Genomic DNA, 6,000 nt, shown 5'->3' on the forward strand with positions numbered 1-6,000 from the left:
TTGCTCTTTAACTCAAGACAATTAATTACTCAGGACACTTGTACAATACATTTTCATTTATTCATATTTTGTTGTCATGATGTTTTTTCCCCCTCTCTTTAAAAACTGACAATATTAATGTCCACATCAGCACTTCAGGTGACACCCATGAAGGTGGACATAATGTCACATGGTCCTGAAATTTAGAGGTTTATCTGCATGGAGAATGAGAATGATGTAAGGAGCATGCAGCAATTCCAGAAACGTATGTGGTTCTGTTTTTGTGTACATCATACAAATGTGTATTTAGTTCAGTATTCTATAATTTAGTGCATTTCTTTATTATTATTTAATAGGTAGAAACTGTTGCTTTTGAGCACATTGTGTCTGTTTATATAATGGATTTTGTGACTTTGGGGGATGGAGCCTTTTTGTTTTGATATTATATACATACATTTTTAGCTCCTTTTAGATACACTGTATTTACTTTGCTCTTATACTCAGGTTGAAATATTTTGTATTTACTTATTTGAACACTTTTCTACCATTTGAATAAATAATTGCATTTATAAAGTTGTCATTTGCACCGTATTTTCAGTGGAAAGGCATTTGCGCATCAAATATGTTATGCTTTATTTAAAGCTGCAGTCTGTAACTTTTTTTTTTATTTGCTCAATGTACAAAAAATTATATAATGAGCGAGTACATCATGAATCCTTTTTCTAAACCGTGTTTTTGTTTTATCCTGAATCACTACGGAACACCTATAATAAGTGTTTATATTGGGACTATTTTAGACTGGTTCAGGTCGTACCCCTGCGGAGTAGCCCAATACCTGCGTGACTCGTCATAGACATAAACAGAGAGAAGTAGCTCCGGCTACATTGTTCTTCTGCAAGATGCATGCATTTCTGTTTATTAACCGCGAGAGCGTTAAAAGTTACAGACTGCATCTTTAAAAAAAATCTTGACCATTTAATTTGTTCAGATTTGACATTTAATTAAGTTTAGATTAAGACAGTTAAACCATAATAAAAATCAAATCCCTTTAGCATGCACAAAAAGAGCATACACATTTCACACAGCCATCTTACTGGTGATCCTTTTACATACAGACAAAAACATATACTATAAACATGAGTTTGAGCATCAGGAAACAAGTTTATTATAACGATATATATAAAACAATCTCTCACAGAAGCAATCGAATGTTAAAAGCTTCAAGAGAATTTTGGTGTAGTTCACCCAAAAGGGAAAATTTTGTCATTGACTCTTTTCAAGAATTATTTACTGAGTTGAACTCAAGAACTGACATGAGGGTGAGTACATTTTCATTTCTGTCTGATCTATCCCTTTAAAGGCACCTCTGTGAATCACAGAAAGCTATTTTGAACCATAAGGTTTATAACAAGTGTGGGCAACAAATTCTGTGCAACTGCAACTGATACATGTTACGTTGATTCAACTTCCCATTTTCCATTTTGTGGACATTAAACAGTTTCCATGCGATCATTCCCTTTCCTCGAATGGTGTCTCCAGCAGAAGAGGTTAAACCCGGGGTAATAGGCCCATATGTAACTATTTAGGAGAAAATTGCAATTTTTTAGTGGCTGAGTAGCCTGCGGTGCATTTGTCTCTGGAGAACACAAATATAATACATATACACACATATAAAATAGGCAACATCCCCAAACCATTTAGCCACTTTCCCCCTCAGCATTAATGTAATACATAAATCAGGCTGATGATAGCTCAGAATGCATTTAAATTTCCTGATAAAATTTTTTGGTCTTGCTGCTGTATGGGATATTTTCATTCTAGTCTATCTATAGTCTATATGGTAAGTTAAAATGAAATACAATGAGAATGAGATGCAACATTCAATCCAAAAATTATACTAAAGAGAATATTATTTTATAATCATTAAAAAAATAATAATTTTATAATTTTGGTTTCACTTTTTTTTGATGGTATGTATTTAGGATGGTCCTGTCCTGGGCAGTCAATATGTTTTGGGAAATGTAATCCACATAAGATCTTGGTTAGCAATCATATAAATGAATAATATTGAGCAGATGTAAGAGCTGCCTTGGGTAAAATTGCAAAGAACAAATCTGATGAGAGAAGACAGGCCTTTCAAACTATCATGACAAGTTTGTGCTTTGACAATTCTGTAAAGATCTGCAGTGGGATTTAATGCTATTATGGAATCACATATTGTCAAAGAGAAATCCTTCCATTTTCAATGATAGTCGGTCGCTCAGAGAGGGCGCAGAGGCAAAAGTCTTCTCAAACCAGATTCATTTAATCTAGTGAGAAGTTACGTTAGCCAGATATGAACAGCAAGGTCCAAAAGTCTAAAACCACTAGTAAACATTTCTTCACAAGTAAGCATAACAATTTAAGTGAAATGCTGAAGTGGAAAAATACATGCATTTCCGAATGTCTTAGTATTTGGTTTACTTTTGGGTTAAATAAATAAATATTTAAATATCCATTCATTTTTCTCTTAATTTTTTTGCATTGAAATGGATGACTTTTTATCTGGCCTTCACAAGTTAACTGTTGTGCAACTAAATGTTTACTTCATATCCAAATACATGGATAAAACAAAGCAATAAACGCTGTGTATAAAGGAGAACTATGTGGACATGATGGGAAAGATCCGATCATATGCACAGTGTTCCTGTTGCTAAAGCAGAGTGGATTCAACTTTTTTTTAATTTGGAACTTACTGATCCATTGTAACTTCACAAGTATTTAGGGAAAATATGTGAAAATGGGATCTTTGTTGACCCTGGGACAACATTCCAAACAACCAATAAGATAAGTTTACAGTTTATGTCAAGTTTAGGCTTGCAACCAGGTGCTTCTACATCAGTGTTATTCACCTATTATTTCCCTCTGATTTTAGGGATAAGTTATAGGTAGGGTTAGGTTAAGGGATAGGGTTAGGACTACATTTTCGGACAGGAATGTTGTTCCAGGATCAACAAAATATGTTGATTCCAGAACATGCCTTTCTAGTGAAAAAAGAAATACCATGGAAGTCAATGGGTGCCGTCAACTGTCTGGTTTACCGACATTCTTCAAAATATCTTCTTTTGTGTTCAGCAGAAGAAAGAAACTCATAGAGGTTTTGAACAACTTGAGGGAGAATAAGTAATGACAAACTGTTCATTTTTGGGTGAACTATCCCTTTAAAATGCTCTTTAAATCGAATTTACAATATTCTGTTAAACGAGAACAGAAACAATCTTACCTTTTTCTGAAGTTGGCAGTTCAGGTGCTGGTTTAACCAATTATATGTTGTCCAAAGTCCAATTAATTTAGCATAGCAAGGCTCATTTCCTTTTTAAAATTGCATCACTGGATAGAAACAGCAGTCTTGCAGAAGAGTCAGCTCAGTCTGTCGGATAGCTGCAGATCTGTGAGAAAGTATGTAGAGAATTAACTTTAGGACGGCCCCTTCTGTGCTGCTCTATCGTCTGAAATAAGGTCGTCCAGTTCAACATTATTGACTTGACATTTCAGGTGACAAGTTGAATATACAAATTGAACATGTACCAATTTAATGAGTGCAGTGCAGTTTTAAACACGACTTTTTAAAGTGTCTTTTCTTAAATCGGGGATCTCAGAGTGTCATTGGAACAAAGAGTTTGTCAGAAGTGATGGTGGTCTGTTGCGTCATGTCGTCTCTGGTCTTCCGACTCTGAAAGACCCATTGTCCCACATTCAGCCTCAAAGACTGCCATGACCTTCAACAATGCTGTGCGCTAACCTCAGGGGCCAGAGGGTCTACCTCTGACTAACACCCTCCAGCCATATCTCGTCTGCCGCTTAATCACTTATCAATGGCTCTTGTCTAATCTCTTATTGAATGTTCAAAAAGCCTCATGGATCATGAGAGCTTTTTTCACTCGTTTTAGTGACATCTCACTCAAATATAAATACAGTTTAGTTGTTAAGAAAAAAAATAGAAACAATAATGTTATGACTGAAATTGATCATGCTTGGTTATTGAAAAATAATAATAACATTTAAAAGGATTGTTATCAGTGGCGGCTGGTGAAAAATATCTTAGGTAGGGCTGTGCAATTTGGTATGCTCAAAATGACAGTGCGAGTTATAAGGTGCGGCCACATAAAGCGTTTTTCTGTTTTTAGATATTTTAACAAAAATGTCATTTGTACCAAGGGGTTGCCAACTTCTGGAAATGAATATAAGGGACAATCATGTTTTTTTATAGGAAAATAATTATAAGGGACAGAATAAGGGACACTTCAAAATGTACACAGTGCATGTCATTTCAGTATTTGCTGTATAAAAGGTGTGGCCTAAAGGTTCTCAGACATAAACACATTTGGGTCATTCAGTGTCAAAATCAAACAAATTTCAGAAACTTTCCCGGCTCTTATTTTTGATTTTGCTGTAAAAAAAATAAAAAAAATAAACATAAATGAAGAAAGCCAAATTTAGCTAAATGGGATGAATTACTGAGTAATTTACTGAAAATTTGTACCTGAGATTTGGAGTCAGATTACAGGGGGGTAAAATTACTTTAGAACATCATCATTATTTTATTTTTACACAGAGATTGGTAGGTCTATTAGTGAACAAAATCGACAAAATCAATCAAAAATCATTATCAAGCCAATCAGAAGTGCGGGCAGCTCGCTCTGCACTGTCTAGCAACGTCTGTTTTTCATAAAAAAACAAGCAATTTTAACATTATTTAAAGTACTGAGAGATTGAAACAATCTTTGTAATAATACTTATTTGATCACATTGAATAGTCACGTTTTTGCTTTAATTTATTTACAAGAGGTGAATTAGCCTATAGCTACACTTGCAGTAGCCTAGGCATGCCACAAAAATAATATTCAAACTCACATTTAATTATTTTAACATTAAATAAAGCACATCATAATAGCCTACCTGAAATTATCATTAGGCAATCATACTTTGTATTTTGTTGTTCCAGCCGCAACGTAGCAGAAATAGAAAGTGTTGCATCGCCATCGCAGCTGCATGGTTTGGACAAATGTTGGCTATTCCCAGATTTAAGAATAAGATTCATACAGGTTCCTGTGTTAAGACTAGTTCTCAGCTCCAAAATTATTTAAGAATGCTGGAGAGTTCATTTATCGTCAGGAGTAAGATGGCAGCAGAGAGAGGAGGAGACCACACACTTTCCAATGACGATATGTATAGGCTATTGGAGTTATGATGCTTGATTGTCAAAAAGAAAAAGGAAAAAAAGATTCTTGATCGTCAATTAAGGTTGAGAGGGACCAGGCAGGATGAGTTGTTTTGCTCTCCCGTTCTTGTATGAGCCGAGTTAAGCGATTTGCCCATTCCTGGAGAAATGGCCTCCTCTTGTGGCGTTTTCCGGAATTTTAAAAAGGCCTTATCTCAGTCTACAAAAACAAAGTCCAAATTAAAGTTTCAACACCTTCCTTTGTAGTCTAGTCTTATTTTTTGTTTATTTTTTGCTGGACAATAAGGCACATCTGTGGTTATGTAGGCCTACTAAGTTTTAGCTGTGTTTTAAATAGCTTTTTACTCACTGTGACGTGGACTGTCACGTCGAAAGCTTGATGTGTCGCCATTTGGAAATAGGAATGTGACACTTTTCTAAAACAACAGTCGCATTAGAAAAAAACTCACGTCGGAATACTTTAAACGATAAAATAGCCTACATTGTCAGGCTCAAATCAGGGTTTCACGAAGACCAAAAAGGTTATTCAAATCATGTGTTAAAATCTAACAAGTCCTATTGATAATTCCCAAGTAGTGGTAGCCTGCCTACATCAGACCATTTGATTGTGAAAATAAATGTTGTGATGTGCATCTCGGTATTTATAAATCTTCACCCGTCACTATACATTCACATAATTGGCCTTAAATCACTTATGGGCTTTATCTAATTGTAAGACGTTTAATTTGTTCTTACTGAACCAGTATTGCATCATTGAGTGCATGTATGCTTACTATGTAAATCATACTTCAGACATCCAG

This window comes from Rhinichthys klamathensis, unplaced genomic scaffold (assembly GCF_029890125.1).
Source record: "Rhinichthys klamathensis goyatoka isolate OS25496 unplaced genomic scaffold, OSU_Roscu_1.1 h1tg000056l_1, whole genome shotgun sequence".
NCBI lineage: Eukaryota > Metazoa > Chordata > Actinopteri > Cypriniformes > Leuciscidae > Rhinichthys > Rhinichthys klamathensis.